This window comes from Herpailurus yagouaroundi, unplaced genomic scaffold, assembly GCF_014898765.1.
Source record: "Herpailurus yagouaroundi ecotype Mexico unplaced genomic scaffold, PumYag 180, whole genome shotgun sequence".
NCBI classification, from domain to species: domain Eukaryota; kingdom Metazoa; phylum Chordata; class Mammalia; order Carnivora; family Felidae; genus Herpailurus; species Herpailurus yagouaroundi.
This window is the reverse complement of record NW_024412411.1, coordinates 10,391,696-10,408,280: the sequence shown is the minus strand read 5'-3', so window position 1 is coordinate 10,408,280 and position 16,585 is coordinate 10,391,696. Positions and strand designations below refer to the sequence as shown.

The 16,585-nt window shown below is 34.9% G+C and overlaps 1 protein-coding gene across 4 annotated transcripts in view; it reads left to right on the top strand.

Annotated features, from left to right (window-relative positions):
• TENM4 (teneurin transmembrane protein 4) overlaps positions 1-16,585 on the top strand; it is a 2,953,639-nt gene that overhangs the window by 399,969 nt on the left and 2,537,085 nt on the right. For all 4 annotated transcript variants that reach the window (XM_040489711.1, XM_040489706.1, XM_040489709.1 and 1 more), the window contains exon 3: positions 3,269-3,312. The gene's annotated coding sequence lies outside the window, so the exon portion shown is untranslated. The remainder of the gene's footprint in view (positions 1-3,268; positions 3,313-16,585) is intronic.

Here is a 16,585-nt window from a genome sequence, read left to right as displayed (position 1 = left end):
AAATAAATAAATAAATAAATAAATAAATAAATAAAATAAAATGTAAAAAAATAAAATGCATAATTAAAAGGCAAATACTTGTCTTTATTCTTTTAAAATTATGAGATTTCCTATTTCCTATCACTTTTAGATATCTACTTTATATTTACAATATATTTTTAATATTTACTATAAATATTAAAAATAATTACTCTGAGTCTCCTCTTTCATCATTTGGGGCTGAGAGCTCTGCAGGTGTTTGTAGGGTGATTTTAAATTTTTTTTAACGTTTTTTAAATTTATTTTTGAGACAGGGAGAGACAGAGCATGAACAGGGGAGGGTCAGAGAGAGGGAGACACAGAATCTGAATCAGGGTCCAGGCTCTGAGCTGTCAGCACAGAGCCCAACGCAGGGCTCGAACTCACGGACCGCGAGATCATGACCTGAGCCAAAGTCGGCTGCTTAACTGACTGAGCCACCCAGGCGCTCCTGTAGGGTGATTTTAAATCACGTAGTTTATTCTGAAGCAATGGGCTCTAATTATTCAGTCCCAGTAATTCTCTATATTTCATTTGTCTGTCATGTGTTAAGATTGATATTCCTGAGTTGGAATACTCAGTGTGTTTTTCCGGGAGTCAGAAAATTGTGGCCTGGGGCAAATTCTTGCCAGCTGGCTGATTTTGTCAATAAAGTTTAATTGCACAGACATACCTATTCCTTTACATACAGAGTCGAGTAGTTGAGAAAGAGACTGCATACCCCTGAAGCCTAAAATATTTATTGTCTCTTTAGATAAGAAGTTTGCCAATCGCCATGTTATGTATATTTTATTTTTTAAAGCTGCAATGAATATGACCATCTCTATTTATTTTAATTCAAGTCTGGTAAACATTAGGTGTTATATTCGTTTCAGGTGTACAATATACAAATTCAGCAATTCTATACATTACTCAGTACTCATGAAGACAAGTGTACTCTTAATTCCCTTTACCTGTTTCACCCATCTCCCCAGGAACCTCCCCTCTGGTAACGATCAGTTTGTTTGAGTCTGTTTCTTGGTTTTTGACTTTTTTCCTTTGTTCATTTGCTTGAGTGAAGTCATCTGGTATTTGTCCTTCTCTGATTTCTTTCATTTAGCATTATACTCTTTACATCCACCCATGTTGATGCAAATGGCAAGATTTCATTTTTTTTTTAATTTTTTTTTTAACGTTTATTTATTTTTTTGGGACAGAGAGAGACAGAGCATGAACGGGGGAGGGGCAGAGAGAGAGGGAGACACAGAATCAGAAACAGGCTCCAGGCTCTGAGCCATCATCCCAGAGCCCGACGCGGGGCTCGAACTCACGGACCGCGAGATCGTGACCTGGCTGAAGTCGGACGCTTAACCGACTGCGCCACCCAGGCGCCCCAAGATTTCATTTTTTTTAATGGCTGAGTAATATTTTGTTTTGTTGCATATGCACACACACACACACACACACACACACACACACATCTTCTTTATCCATTCATCTAGTAATGAACACTTAGACTGCATATCTTGAATGTTGTAAATAATGCTACTATAAACATAGGGGTGCATATACTTTCTTTAGTTAGTCTTTTTTTTTGTTCTTTGGATAATACCCAGTAGTGGAATTATTGGATCATAAGGTAATTCTATTTTTCATTTTTCGAGGTACCTACATACTGTCTTCTGCAGTGACGGTACCAGTTTGCATTCCCACCAACAGTGCATGAGGATTCCTTTTTCTCCACATCCTCACAACCCTTGTTTCTTCCATTTCTTATTTTAACCATTCTGACAGGTGTGAGGTGATATCTCATTGTAGTTTCAGTTTGCATTTCTCTCATGATAAGTGATATTGAACATCTTTTCATGTGTCTGTTGGCCATCTGAATGTCTTTTTTGATAAATGTCTTTTCAAGTCTTCTGCCCATTTGTTTTTAATTGGTTTATTTGGGGGTTTTTTTGGTGTTGACTTGGATAAGTTCTTTATAAATTTTGTATGCTAACCTTTTATCAGATATGTCCTTTGCAAACATTTTCTCCAGTTAAGTAGGCTATCTTTTAGTTTTATTGATTGTTTCCTTTGCTGTGCAGAAGCTTTTTATTTTGATGTAGACCCAAAAGTTTATTTTTGCTTTTGTTTTCCTTTCTTCAGGAGATATACCTAGATAAATGTTGCCACTGCCCATGTCAGAGAAATTACTGACTGCTTTCTTCTAGGATGATGATTTCAGGTCTAACATTTTGGTCTCTACTTCATTTTGAGTTTATTTTTGGATATGATGTAAGAAAGTGGTCCATTTTCTTTCTTTCTTTCTTTCTTTCTTTCTTTCTTTCTTTCTTTCTTTCTCTCTTTCTTTTTTTTTTTTTTTTTTTTTTTTTTTTGGCATGTAGCTGTCCCATTTTCCCAAAGCCATTATCGAAGGGACTATCTGGACTGTCTTTTTCCCATTGTGTCTTCTTGCCTTCTTTGTCAAAGATTAATTGACCATATAGGTGTGGGTTTATTTTTGGGCTTTCTATTCTGTTCTGTTGATCTATGCATCTATTTTTGTGCAAGTACTATACTGTTTTAATTACTACAGTTTTGCAGTATATCTTGAAATCTGGGATTGTGATACCTTCACTTTTGTTCTTCTTTCTCAAGATTGCTTACACTATTTTTGATCTTTTGTGGTTGCATATAAATTTTACATTTGTTGTTGTAGTTCTTTGAAAAATGTTAGTATTTTGATATGGATTGCATTAAATGTGTGCATTTTTGGGGGCATAGACATTTTAACAGTATTGTTTTACAACACATGCACATGGAATGTCTTTCCATTTGTTTGTGTTATCTTCAATTTCTTTCATCCGTGCTTTATAGTCTCCACAGAATGAACCTTTCACCAATTTGGTTAAGTTTATTCCTAGATATTTTATTATTTTTTTGACCAGCACTATTTTTATCATAACTGCTTGGGCAATAATTCAGCATAGATGCTAACTGAAATTGTTTTTATCCTTAATGCTTTCTAACCTAGCTGATACCTTAAAAAAATTTATACTGAATTTACTTCCTTGCTATAAATGAAGATTAGTTTGTACAAATTTACCTATCTATGGAAAGTCTATTGTCATTATTTTATTAAAATGCATTCTGTCTAAATACTGTATTTTTTCAGTAGCTGTGTTAATGTATACTTAATAATATGGTTTATAATTTTACTATGAAATAATCAGACTTTGTATTTTTTGCTTTTATACTTTATTTAATATTTTTTTAATTCTTTCAGTGTCAATTTTGTTTGGAGATGGGTGCTGAGATGTAAACTTACTGGTAAGTGATACCACGTTTCTTAATGTGATGCATTTTTAAAAAGTAGATATTCTGACACCCTGATCCTTAAAGCTAGAAACCAAACCTATGATTTAGGGGTATTGTAATATTGTATTCTCCATCTGCAGATAAAGTTTCTAGAGAAATATTTTTTGTTTATCCCTCACTAAATGATATGATGGGTGAAACAGTTCCATCTGCAAAGTGGCAAAAGATAATGGAATTAAATGATTTGGAGAACACTTAGTGTTTGTGTTGTCATGAAAACACAGGGTTCATATGAATAAAGAAACCAGGGTCCAGATGAATAAAGAAAAAAAAGGAAAAATAGAAAAACTAACCTGAGAGGAACTATACAGTGCTAAGTTCTATAAACAATGCAATTTGCTTAGATTTTCTATTTTTTAAAGGTTTTAGCACCCCATGAAAAATATGGAATGTCTATGAAATTCTTTCGTCTCATAAAATGCCTAGAAATATGGAAATGAATGATTCATTCTTGTTCCAGAATTTGAATGGGATGAAGTATTTAGTTTCTTTGATGTATCAAAGTAATAAAATCCTGTCAGAAAATGTTAGGTTTCCTAATATTGAAGCATGCACATTTAATAATCAAGTTTACAAGAACTTATTAATTTTATCTGAGAGCTAATTTCAAACTCAGTATTTTTGGAAGTTTATTTAATAATTTTAATGCCAGTTGATATTTTCTGTTGCTGTTCACAATGCATCGAAGTTGAAAAAACCACCACTGTGAAGTCACAGGTTTTATCTTAAACCAAGGGAAATTTCGTTTCTTTCCTAATAAATAATTTAGATGTTCTGTGGCTCTATCTATGTCCTTATGAATCTATGTAAGTTAGCTGAGAAGCAATACAGCAGGAAGAATTTATTCTTGACTTAAATGTATTATAAATCAGATGGGTTATTCAAGAGGAATTGTTGGTGTTTTCATGTCTCATTACTTCATTGAATAACGCAAGATATCTTGGGAGAGCCAGTGAAAATACAATTACACATAATTTTTAATTATTATTTAGGAATTGGGATTTATATTAATGTCTATGTAATATTTTTATTTTACACAGACATCCTAACAAAACACTTTTAACCATCTCCTTTGAGAATACAGGAGGAAATATTATTAGAGGAGTTGAAATAGGCTTACTCTGTACTACCTTACCAGCCTATTAACATTTTATAATAAAATTGATTTGTTCCCATAGCATTTCTCTTTTAAGTACTCATTTTGCAAATGAGACAATGCTATTTGATATCACCACAAGCAAATATGATAATGTTGAGCAATTATAGCCTACATTCTAAGAATCAGTTGAGAATATTCTAAAAAAGTTATGTTTTTTTTTTAAATGGCCCATGAAAACCTGGAAAAAATAGAATGAATAAAAGTAGAAAAGAAATTAAATCAGTGAATAGAAAATATAGAAGTTGCAAAGTGAGAGACCAAGTCATTATGTATAAACAAGAGTATTTTTATGTAAACATGCTGTCTACAAATTGGAAAGTTAGGGCATCTGAAGAGATGTTTGGTTATTTAACATATTTTTAAATTAATTTGATTTTTAAAATGAAGTATAAGAGACTTGTTGAGACATTTTTCTTGAAAATATTTGACATGTGTTACCTTAACTAAGCAGGATCTGATTGACAGTCATATTAGAGAGAACTATGATGTAGAAGATTGCAGAAAAATGCTATAAAGGACCTCTTGAAATTTAATCTGGAAATAACTAGTCATTAACTAGCCTTGTTGGTGAAATTGAACAGCCATTTAGTGGGTCCAAAGAAGCAGCCTCGAGTTTTGATTGTTTAACCTCTCAACTTTCAAAAAAAAAAAAAAAAGTTATTTTCAGTACCAGTATTTCTGTACTTCATTTGACACCAAATTATGGAATTTATAAAAACTATGTAAGTGTATATGTTAAATCAAGAGAAAAATAATGGCTTATTTGTGGTACTGAGCTGGAAACATGAGAAACTGACTAACATATGATTGAATACTTCGTATGGATGAGAGAGTACATTTAACTTTTATAGGTAAGCAGCTATTTCTCAAGCATTTATACCATGATGAATTCAAATGTCAAGAATTGTTGTATCAAAGGCTTGTTTCTGGGTCTAAAATTAGTCCTTCTTGCAATTGAAGAATTTCTATCTAATTTGGATATACTTTCTGATACATAAATCCTGATAAGCAAGAAAACAGTCTCTCTAAAGTAATTTGTTAAAACTTCTCAACCACATAAATGACTAAAATTTGTTTTCTTGATAAGGTCATGTAACAATAAAATGCCCAAAGGATATATGAATTCACTAAAATAATCAGCACTAATCCAGGTTTACATTTATCATTAGAAATTATGACTGAAGACATAATTTGGCTGTTGATACCATTTTAAATGACTAAAAATGTATCTATAGGTGACATTTTGTAGATATATAATCTCTTGTAACTATGAGGTCTACAAGAGCAGAGGCGGCTTTAGTTTTGAATCCTGAGAAAACAAAAAGTGCTTGAAATATAACCTACTTTAATAAATTTTTTTAAATAAATCAATTATATGTTTTGAGGGTAAATAGTGTTTTTATTATTACAATTATTATTTGATTATAGAATATATAAAAAACATCATCCTTGGTTTTGGTAAAGAAATAGTATTACATATATTTAAGGGCAAAAACCCTGGATCCAGAATTTGGGGATGATGATCCAGCTCATCCAAAGTATATGATCTCATGCCTCTCTATGTCATACTTTCATTGTCTCAGAGTATTGAATGAGCTGGTAATATGCTTAGAGATGTCCCTATCATACAGCAAACATTACATGGTTATTAATCATTATTATTGTTTTCATAGTTGCTGCTGTTGGAAATCAGACATGCCTTAAAGCTTAAGGCGTTCATATTATAGTAGGAGAGACAGGTATAAACAAAACTAATTATAATATAAAGTATGATACATTCCAGAAGCTATAAATAGAAAGAATATAATAGGGTACTTAATAAGTGAGAATTTGGAATGGTTTCACAAATGAGATAGGTCTTTAGCCTGGGCCTAGATGATTTTCTTGTGTATATTTTAGCATCAGAAACCAGCAAGGACAGTGTTCTGGGAAGATGAACAGTGGAAAATATTTAAATTCAAGAGGCCTGATAAATCAACAAAACAGCATTAGCATTATATGGCTTTTAAATAGCTATTAATTACTAAAAATCCTATTTTAAAAAATCCTTTTCATGCCATTTTGTTTTCCTAGCATTTACTCTTTAATTTGGTTTTCAAAGACATTCAATGTCAAGGTCCAATCCACGTCTCCAACCTTACCTTCAATATTGGAAGGAGAATACTTCCAATATTCTCCACCTATTAGTCCAATTTCATTTTATGCTGCAGCCATTTTTTCCTCTTTTCCTGAATATTCTATAGATTTGTACATTTTCTCTCTACCTTGAAGGCTGTTATTCTTACTCCTGCACAGGACAAACTCTAAACTTCTATAAAACTCCTTGTTCAAATGTTAGTTCTTTTATAAAGCTTTCCCTGATATTTTATGTCATTTTCAAGTTTGGCAGATAGAAACCAAATGCAGATGTGCACACCCCACAACACAATCTGATAGATTACATTATCAATTTATTTCATCAAGAAAAGAGAATATTTTTAGAAGCAAGTTTGACCACCCAGAACTGGAACAGATGCAGCCTAGTTCAGTGTGTAGTCCCTTGGCCTCCAAATCCCAGCATGGGCTGCCATGCATCTGGTGGTGATACTGGCTGATGTGAGAAGCTAAATTTCTTCCTGGGCCATGATTCTTGCATTATTGGTGTTTTCATTACTATCCATAAAGAATTACACATATAATTTACATGGTTCCATTTAAGGGAAGTATTGATTCCACATTCTGAACTAATTTCAGAACTAAAAGTGAAGGGGTTTCATCAACTAGGGGAAAGTAGGATTATGGTTCTGAGTAGTACTTGTATTGAGAGTTCCAGTTTTACAGAAATCTTATGTATCTCTACACAATATTAGACCTTTCATCTTCCAGATCCCATTGCATTTTCTTTATTTTAAGCCAGAATCCATGCTGGGGACTGCATGGATTAAAGTAGATAAAATGCAGCTTTGTCTTCATGAAGATCATAATACAGTAGGTAATACAGATTGATAGCTCAGCTAACATGAATGATAATCTCTGTCATCATAGAGGCAAGTACTGAGTGCTGTGAAAGTGTGTAAATGGGAATGAGAAGTACCTTGGAGAAGGTGACACTTGAGGTGTCAATATGGCTTAACTAGGTGAAGAGACTGAAGAGAGCATTTCAGTCAGTGGAACTCCATGTTAAAGTTTCCTTCACCAGAGTATAATACATCCAGAGAGCTGCGTGTAACTTGGCATTCTCATCTCTAAGAAGTCTCAATGGTGGAGTGCATATGTATGCTTTAGGGTCCAAATCATAGTACCTCCTAGTTCAGCAAACATTTTATGATTAATTATTTACTGTGCTTATATCCATGTGCTCAGCGTTACATCTAAAAAAATGAATAGCTTGATTCACTGAAAATATTTGACTTAAACATGTAGGTGTCTTATGTGTGTGTGTATGTGTGAGGGTCGTGGTTAGGTAGGTAGCTAGATAGACATACAGACATTTAAACATCTTCTAAACCTTTAGGTCATTAAGTATAATTTGGCCATGCGGTCATATTTTTTGTGTGTTTTCACAATCTCAGTGTTTTAAAACTTTCATTTGAGGAATGCCATTTATATTGGTGACATTTGAGTGATTATCTTATTGACTTATAGCACATTGATTTATGTGAAATGCTTTTTTAGGCACTCGATAAATGCTTGTTGACTGACTGACTTTCACAAACATTTAAGATAAGAATGATGTATATAGTGAAGTCATTTTGCCAACAGGAAACTAACTGGGTGCCAAGGTTTGTATACAGTGTAAATCATAAGGACATGAAAGTCTCATGACTGCCTGGAGAAAGCACACAGATGTACTTTTCCAAGTAACAGATTCACTTTTCTGCAGCTTATGGCTGAGAAAAAAAGCTTCAGGCAGAACCAAACAAACTATTCTGGAGACTGACAGTGAATAAATCTATACTGTGTTTTCTATATTTTTATAGTATTATAGAGTGTGCCATGAAGCCCTGTCTACATATCATAGACATGATAGATAAGAGCAGACGCTTTGGAATTAGATTGTCTTGACTGGAGTTGAAACCTAGCCTTCAGAGTAACCATCTGTGTAGCTTTGGGCCTGTCTTCTAATTTCTATAAAGATTAGTTTATATTGTAGGCTGGATAATGCCCATCCTACCCTAACAATATGTCCACATACTAATCCTTGAAACTTGTGAATATGTCGCCTGAAATGCTAAAAAGGAATTTGCAGATATGATTAAATTAAGGAATTGAGATGGGGAGGTTATACTGCATTGTTTAGATGGGCCCAACGTAACCAAGAGTCCTTATTAGAGGGAGACAGGAAGGTCAAAGTCGGAGACAGAGACATTGTGACAGAAGCAGAGGTCAGAGTTAGCCCAAGGAATGCAGGCAGCCTCTAGAAAGTGGGAAAACACAAGGAAACTAATATGGTTTAGATATCTAAGAATAGGCATAATAAAGACCTCCCTAATAGGATTGTTGTGAGGATTAACTGTTATAGTAAACACAAAAAAGCAGTCAGCAATATAAACTATGAGGTCGAAGAATGTGGAGCCCAAGCATGCCTCAATGCTTGAAACTTGTCCTTGTTCACATAAATTAGCTTTTCAGTCCACACTTTAACAAAGCATTTTCCTTGTGAATTTATTTATTTCATAATATAGACAGTAATCTGAACTTCCATGGGAAGGATAATAGAACTACCAAGACTATATATATATATATATATATAAATATATATATATATATATATAAATATAAAAAAAAAAAAAAAAGAAAAAGTGTGTTGAAAGCCATACAAGTCAATTTTTCATACATTATTTTAACAAAAACCTTAAAAGAAGTGGCATTTTTCTCATTATTAAACATAGATGTTGAGATTCACCTTAAATATAATATATTAAGACTATTGAAGTGATAGTAAACCAATTCATAATAACTGAAAGCTGCAAGGTAGTGCTAACATTTGACTGAACCTGAGGACTCAAAAATATTGGAACCAGGAACAGGTCTTAATCCTCATTGTACCTGTTTGCCTTGCCTTCCTTTGTGCCATCTTTCTTACAGCTTGGCTCTTGCCACATTCACATGAGGCTGATATCCTACCAGCCTGGCAATAGCAGTGGCAAGAACACTTTTCTAGTCCTTCTAGCCAAAATATTGAGCTGATGGGTCATGGACACATCCATGTATGAGTAGGTAAATTATTCTATTGATCGAACATGGGTCCATTCCCCAGTTGGGGCATCAAGGAGTACAGGGCAGTGATTGGAAGATATAAATTATTGGTGGTATGATTATGTTCTTATGTCAGAAATGAAAGTTTTGGTAGTATAGAGGATATATCAGAGCAGAAGATAATACACATTTAGGGAGACTTTGCAGTAGTAGGTAATAGAGGTGAGGGTTATCTTCTAGACTCATTAAACAGAAATCGGCCATCAAAGATCCTGAAGAAAATTCAACCTGTTTCTCTATTTTGTGGTTGAAATGGGATGAAAGAGGGGAATTTACTTGCCCAAGGTCACCAGCTAATTCGGATATGTAATCTTTGTCTCTGCCTTGTAGATTTGTCTTCTCTCCTTTCCTATGAAGAAAACTAAAACCTACCTGCTCAGCTTTTCTGGGGAACAACATGTTTTCATTCTAAAATTACTAGGGCTTTTAAAACCAGATTTGGTATCTGAAGGTCTACTTCACGATGAGTATCTCTTTTTCTGTGGTTAAAATCCTTACTCCCAGCCTCAGGCTCAGAATGAGCCTCATTTAGAATAACTTTCTCACTTAGAATCCTTAAACCATCTTGAGATTTATTTTCCCTAAGATCTCACATTGCTCTTGAGATTTTGGCTGAGTCTAAGGTCTGAATAGGAGTTTGCATTCATCCATTTAACAAATATTTACTTAGTATTTATTATGTGCTAGGGGCTGTGCAAGGTTCTAGAGACACTATGATAATAAGATTGTTCAAGAACTCAAAGATTCTGAAGTTTAGTGAGGTGTTCAAACAAGTAAACAGGAAGTAAAAATAAATGCTGGTAAGTGCTGTGATAGTGGCAGGCACATGGTACAGTGGAAGATAGAGGGACAACAGCTACCTAGTGTTGTTGGAGGGGAGAGTGTAGAGTTTGTCAGGAAAGACATTGGACTAGTTGACATTTAAATTAAGTAGTAACCCTAAAGAACACCAAGGAATTGAAGGGAAAATGATAGGAGAAGGATGTATAAACAGAAGCATAGAGAAGCAGCATTCACAGAGGTGCATGATAAAAGGGAAACTAAAACAAGTTTGACATGCCTGGAGCATAGAATAGGATTTTGAGCCTTGGGGTAGATAGAGTTGAAAGTGGGGGGAGACAAGACAGAAGACACGAGGAGGGACCAGAAAGGAGGGATCTGGCAAACCATGGAAAGGAGTTTGGACTTCATCTAGGATGTGAAAGGGTTTGCAGTTCAAGGGAGAAACATAATCAAACTTCTTATTATGGAAATAGCTCTCTGACTATAAAATGGACATTGAACTGAAGAAGGGTAAGCCTAAGGTGGAAGATCAAATAGTAGGCTGTTTACCCTAATTAAGTATGGTTGTGAATCAAGACTTGTTAAGGTATGTATAGTAATAAATAATAATATATTTCCTTTCAAAATTTATAAGCAAAACTTGAAACTAAGATGATATTTGAAAGCATACAATTTGCATACTTTATGTTTGAATTTAAATTTAAATAATATTGATAAATATAAAATCAATATAACATTATGTCAACTATACTCAAAGACAGAAAATGAGAGAAAGAAAGAAAAGAGAGAAGGAAAGAAAGGAGGACAGAAAGGAAGGAAAGAAGGAAGGAAGAAAGAAAATAAAGTCAGAGAGACAAAGACAAAAAAAAAAGAAAGATGATGTATCAAATGTTTACAGGCCTACTATACAGCAAAATATATTCTAAGGTTTGTTGATACTTTAGATTTTTAAAGTTTCTGGTTTTAGGTCATTCTGTCAAAGGGGAAAATTATGATGTGTAACTTATTACCACTTTATAAGTACTATAGAAGTACTGGTAGAACTTACTTTGCGTAAAGGGAATCAGAAAGGCTCCAAAGAAAGAGCAATTAGGCTTGGTCTTGAAATATTTTGTCTAGGGGATAAAGAATAGGGGCACCTGGGTGGCGCAGTAGGTTAAGCGTCCGACTTCAGCCAGGTCACGATCTCGCGGTCCGTGAGTTCGAGCCCCGCATCAGGCTCTGGGCTGATGGCTCAGAGCCTGGAGCCTGTTTCCGATTCTGTGTCTCCCTCTCTCTCTGCCCCTCCCCCGTTCATGCTCTGTCTCTCTCTGTCCCAAAAAAATAAATAAAAACGTTGAAAAAAAATTAAAAAAAAAAAAAAAGAATAAAAAAGACATTAGAGCCAAAACATGAATAAAACATAAGCTAAAACATGAAGTCATGAAGATTTTTTAATATAACTAATGAATAACAAATTAGGTAGTAATTAAGGTACAGAGGGTACAAGAATGAGGGTATGGTACAACAGAGATCCCAAACAACAAACTAAGGAGTAGGATATTTCTCCCTAAACAATAGGAAGACATTAATGTCAGCATATTAGTGAAATGATCAGATCTATTTACTTGAGAAGGAACAGTGTTGGGAGTGAAGAAAATGTATCATGTGTGTAAGTGGTCAAGAGGTTTGCCACTGGTTCTTAACTTTTCAATTTGGAAGTTGTTAGAAAATTGAGGAGGTTGAGTAAAATATCCTCCAGATTGAGAAAGCACTTCAAGACTGAGAAATGAAGCAAACTACTCCATACCATTTATAAAGAATTTTATTCAGGATAACTTATGGGGGAGATTGGAAGAAGGGAAAATCCAGGGGGTACTTGGCCATTCTCTGCCCCCAGTCTCTACAGCGCTTCTCCACGCAGTCCAGACCTTAATCCTCAGCTTTCATGGAGCAATGGGACATGCTGATGAGGTCACAGGATACATATCTAAAGTGGACGTTTCTGTGTGTCAGTCATCTCTACTACCTGTCTAAAGTGGAGGCTTCTGTGTGCCATTTTGGGGAAGAGCAGAACAAACCTTCCCACATTCCAGTCAGGGCGCACATTAATACCAGGGGGCCTGGAACATGTAGAAAGGGAGGGAGGTTTTTGCATGGGCATGAACAAGATGGAGGGCCAAAAATGAGAGTCAGTGTTGTCAGCACTCATACAGAAGTCTATTTTAAATGTAACTTTTTTCCTTATTCCCAATTAGTGGTAGTTGTTCTTGCCCTTATGGAAGCTACAGAAAGTTTTATGTGCACACATGTCTTCAGAGACCTCTTACAACTCTGGGGTTCCTCAGTGTTCCACAGTCCCTGACCTAGCACTAATAGAGTCAAAGATGTGGATCTAAATTATGAAAATAACAACAAATTGAAGAGTTAGAATGATTCAAGAGGTAGAATTAGCAGAACTTACTGTCCCACTAGACAGGAAATGTTGGAGAGAAAGGGGGGAGGGGAAGCATGAAGACTAGGGGCAGGTTAGAGCAGTAATCCTGGTAAGAGATGACGTGGCCTGGCTTAGGATCATATTATAGAAGCACAAAGTCAGATTAGAAATATACTTTGAAGGTATAGCTGATAGAAGTTTTGGTTGGATTTGAATCAGATTATTTCAGCATTTGAGCAATGAACAACTTGGTGAATGGTGGCGCTTTGTGTTGTCTTGGGGATCACGGAGGTGTAGAAAGAACATGTGTGGAAAAGGACTACAGAGTTGATTATCACAATTACTATACATTTGCTTTTTCTTTGTGTATTATTAGTTTTATTATCTATTTTTGTAGTCTACTGCATGTTTCATATGAACAAGAACAAATTCATTGGCTACTTCTAATGATTAAGATGTAGCAAGACTCATTGTAGGTACTAAATATTTGTTGAATGAATGAATTTACCAGAGCCTCTCTGCTTCATTGTTTTCTAAATTTAACACATGTTGGATACGTTAGGAGTAAGGTTTATGGAAAGAGACTGGGTTCAAAAATTAGTTTCATCACTCACGAGCTATTTAACGCCGAGTCACTTCACTTCTCTCAGCCTCAGTTTCTTCATCTCTACTAATAATTTTAAAAGACCAATAATAGTCCAACCTTGTAAAATTCTGATGGTGAAATAAATTAGTAAATGGAAAGCAAACAGAATAATACCTAGTAACTGGTTAAGTGTTCAGGGAATGTTGCCTATTAAAATTATTATTTGGAGGGGCACCTGGGTGACTCAATCAGTTAAGTGTCTGACTCTTGATCTAGGCTCAGGTTCATCATGTTCATGAGTTCATGATCTCAGAGTTCATGAGTTCAAGCCCTGCATCAGGTTTCAGGCATGGAGCCTGCTTGGGATTCTGTCTCTCCTTCTCTCTGCCCCTTACCTGCTTTTGCGTGTGTCTGTCTCTCTCTCAAAATCAATAAAACTTTAAAAGAAAAATAAAATTGTTATTTAGAGAAAATTCACAGGTAAAATATGTTTGAAGACCGTTACTCTGCCTATGGGAAAGGAGAGTTTCTCTGTTAAATAGTAATCACAAAGCACTTTGTGCTTGAGACACTTTTACATACATTAATTATTCTTTTTAGATGTTCAGTACCGGCTGGTTGAATAGCAAAAACAAATAAACTATAACAGTGGCGGTATGCTAAATCTTGTTTCTGGTTTTATGAATGTGTAGATGTGCATGCATCAGTGGTGGGGTGGAGGCACAGAGGATGGAGAGGGAAATATGTCTCAGAGGCCATCATTGAAGTGTTCTCAGTAGTGTGATTTAAGGATATTTTATATTGAGTTTATATCAGTTTTTAAAACTGTCTCCTATAAGAGTTTATAAGAGTTTTCTCTTTTAGTCATAACAATTTGACTATTTCTGAGACTCTTAGTCTTGTGAGAATGTACTGCCTGGACCTGGTGTCTCTGAGTGAAGTATTTATCTGTGGCTTTCCATCCCATGCCCTCCATCTCTATGAGTACCAGAAGAGGCCTTAGAGGAGTCTTTGCCCCTCCGAGAAATCGTATGACACACCTGCTCTTCCTTAGAAAATGAAACTAGAGATAAATGTTTGATGTACTTTCAACTCTTTTACGGTTCTCACTCCTCTAAATGTGCAATGGTAAAGAAATCTCTCAAGCAGAAAGGTGAGTCACCTTACAAAGCCAGTGACTGCAAGGATAATTATTCTTCTTTGCCCTGCAGGTCATTTGTTATGGATGAGAGATATATCAGACTCCCCCCATAACCAGACGCTATGCTATTAATGCAAAGGGCTTTGAAGTTGGTTTTTCTGTAGCTGCCGACAATTCCTATGACCAATATGAAATTTTGTGACCCTGAGCAATTTTAATTCCCCATGCAAATATTTAAGTAATTCTGGTAACCTAGGATGACCTCCCAGAACATTAGATCTTAGAACCATAATGATAATTCAAAATCATTTTTAACTGACTGAAAAAATAATAACCATGACATTTAGTATCTGCCAATGACTATCCCTGCCATGTAAATATTATAATTCCAGTATTCAAGGTAAAATAACTGGGGCCCAAAATGGTCCTGTATCTTGCCCAAAGTCATAAAGCCAGTTTATCTTGATCTCAAACCCAGGAACATCTTCGTGCAACTCGGACTTTTTCTACTACATCTAGCCCCCTGTTAAATTACTTTAGATGGGGCATGTGAGGGACTTTTGGCAGTCACAGAAGCTTTACAGATCCTGAAAATGGTCTGTGGAATGTCTACTGGAATGCTTGATTAAAATGTCAATGCAGGTATAGGGAAACATCAGATTGTCTCTTTCAAATTCAAGTTCTCTATCTTCTCTATGCTGTATATTCCACACTGGGTGCTTAATAAATATTAATATGATAATGCTTCACAGAGTTAAAATTAATGTATTTTTTGCAAGTGTTTGGACTGCTTGAGAAGAGACTATCAATTCAACATGAGATTTTACTTTATTGTAATTTAGACTGAGCAAAAAGAAGAGGCAATGAATACTTTCCAACTGTTTTAATTGTGACCGAGAACAGTGTCTCTGTAGATTAGTGGTTCAATCAATGAAGCCTATTTCTGAATACTTTCTACATGCCAAATGTTTATCTAAGTATTTTGCAAATGCTAAAGTGTTATAACAACACTTTAGGTAGATGTTATTATAATTTTTCTTTTCCAAATAAGGAAATGAGATACTGAGATGTTATGTAAATGGCCAAACTGGTATAAGCCCTCAGGTATTCTGACTCCAGAGTCTGATATCTAGATCACTATGCTATTCTTTCTTGAATATAAATTTGAAATTGGGAAAATAAGTAATTGATTAATTTATGCCTTCATTCTTTCTGTCCAATAACATTAATTGAGCACTTTCTGTGTCTAAAGCTCTGTGCAAAAGTCCTGGTAGGATATAGATCTGAATAAGCTCTTTACCTAAAGAAAGCATACAACCTTAAGTATTGTGAGGCCAAGCAAAATTATTGTTGTGTTTACATCAAAAGACTCATGGGAACATGAAGGAAGGTGGGGGTTCATATTAATTGAAGAACATAGGAAAACCTTTCACAGACAGATGATTTAATGCCCTCATAAGACGAAAACAGAATGGCAACTGAGACTAAGGGAACATCAAGGAAAAAATACGGAGAAATTAAAATCCATATGTGTTTGAAAAGTACTGAATAAACTAATAGGGAAATAATTCCCGCTCAACTCACTGCTTTCTGGTATATACTTGTGGGTTCTTAAATGTGGATGCTCATTAAAACCAATGTGAAACTTCTTCAAAGCTGACACATCCAGCTCCATATCCTAGAGAGTCCATTGCAAGTAGTAAAGTTTAGGGTTTGGGCATGTGTTTTTGGTATGCTCCCTTAATTAAAAACTATAGCTCTTCCTTAATTGTCAAATTATTTTGTTGTTATGTTTCCTCTCTACTCTGGTATATCTTTGGTGCTTCCCAGATTTTTCTCCATTTCTACTTCCATAATATACTTGTAAGACATACCAGGAATAATCTCTCAGAAATAGAGGGT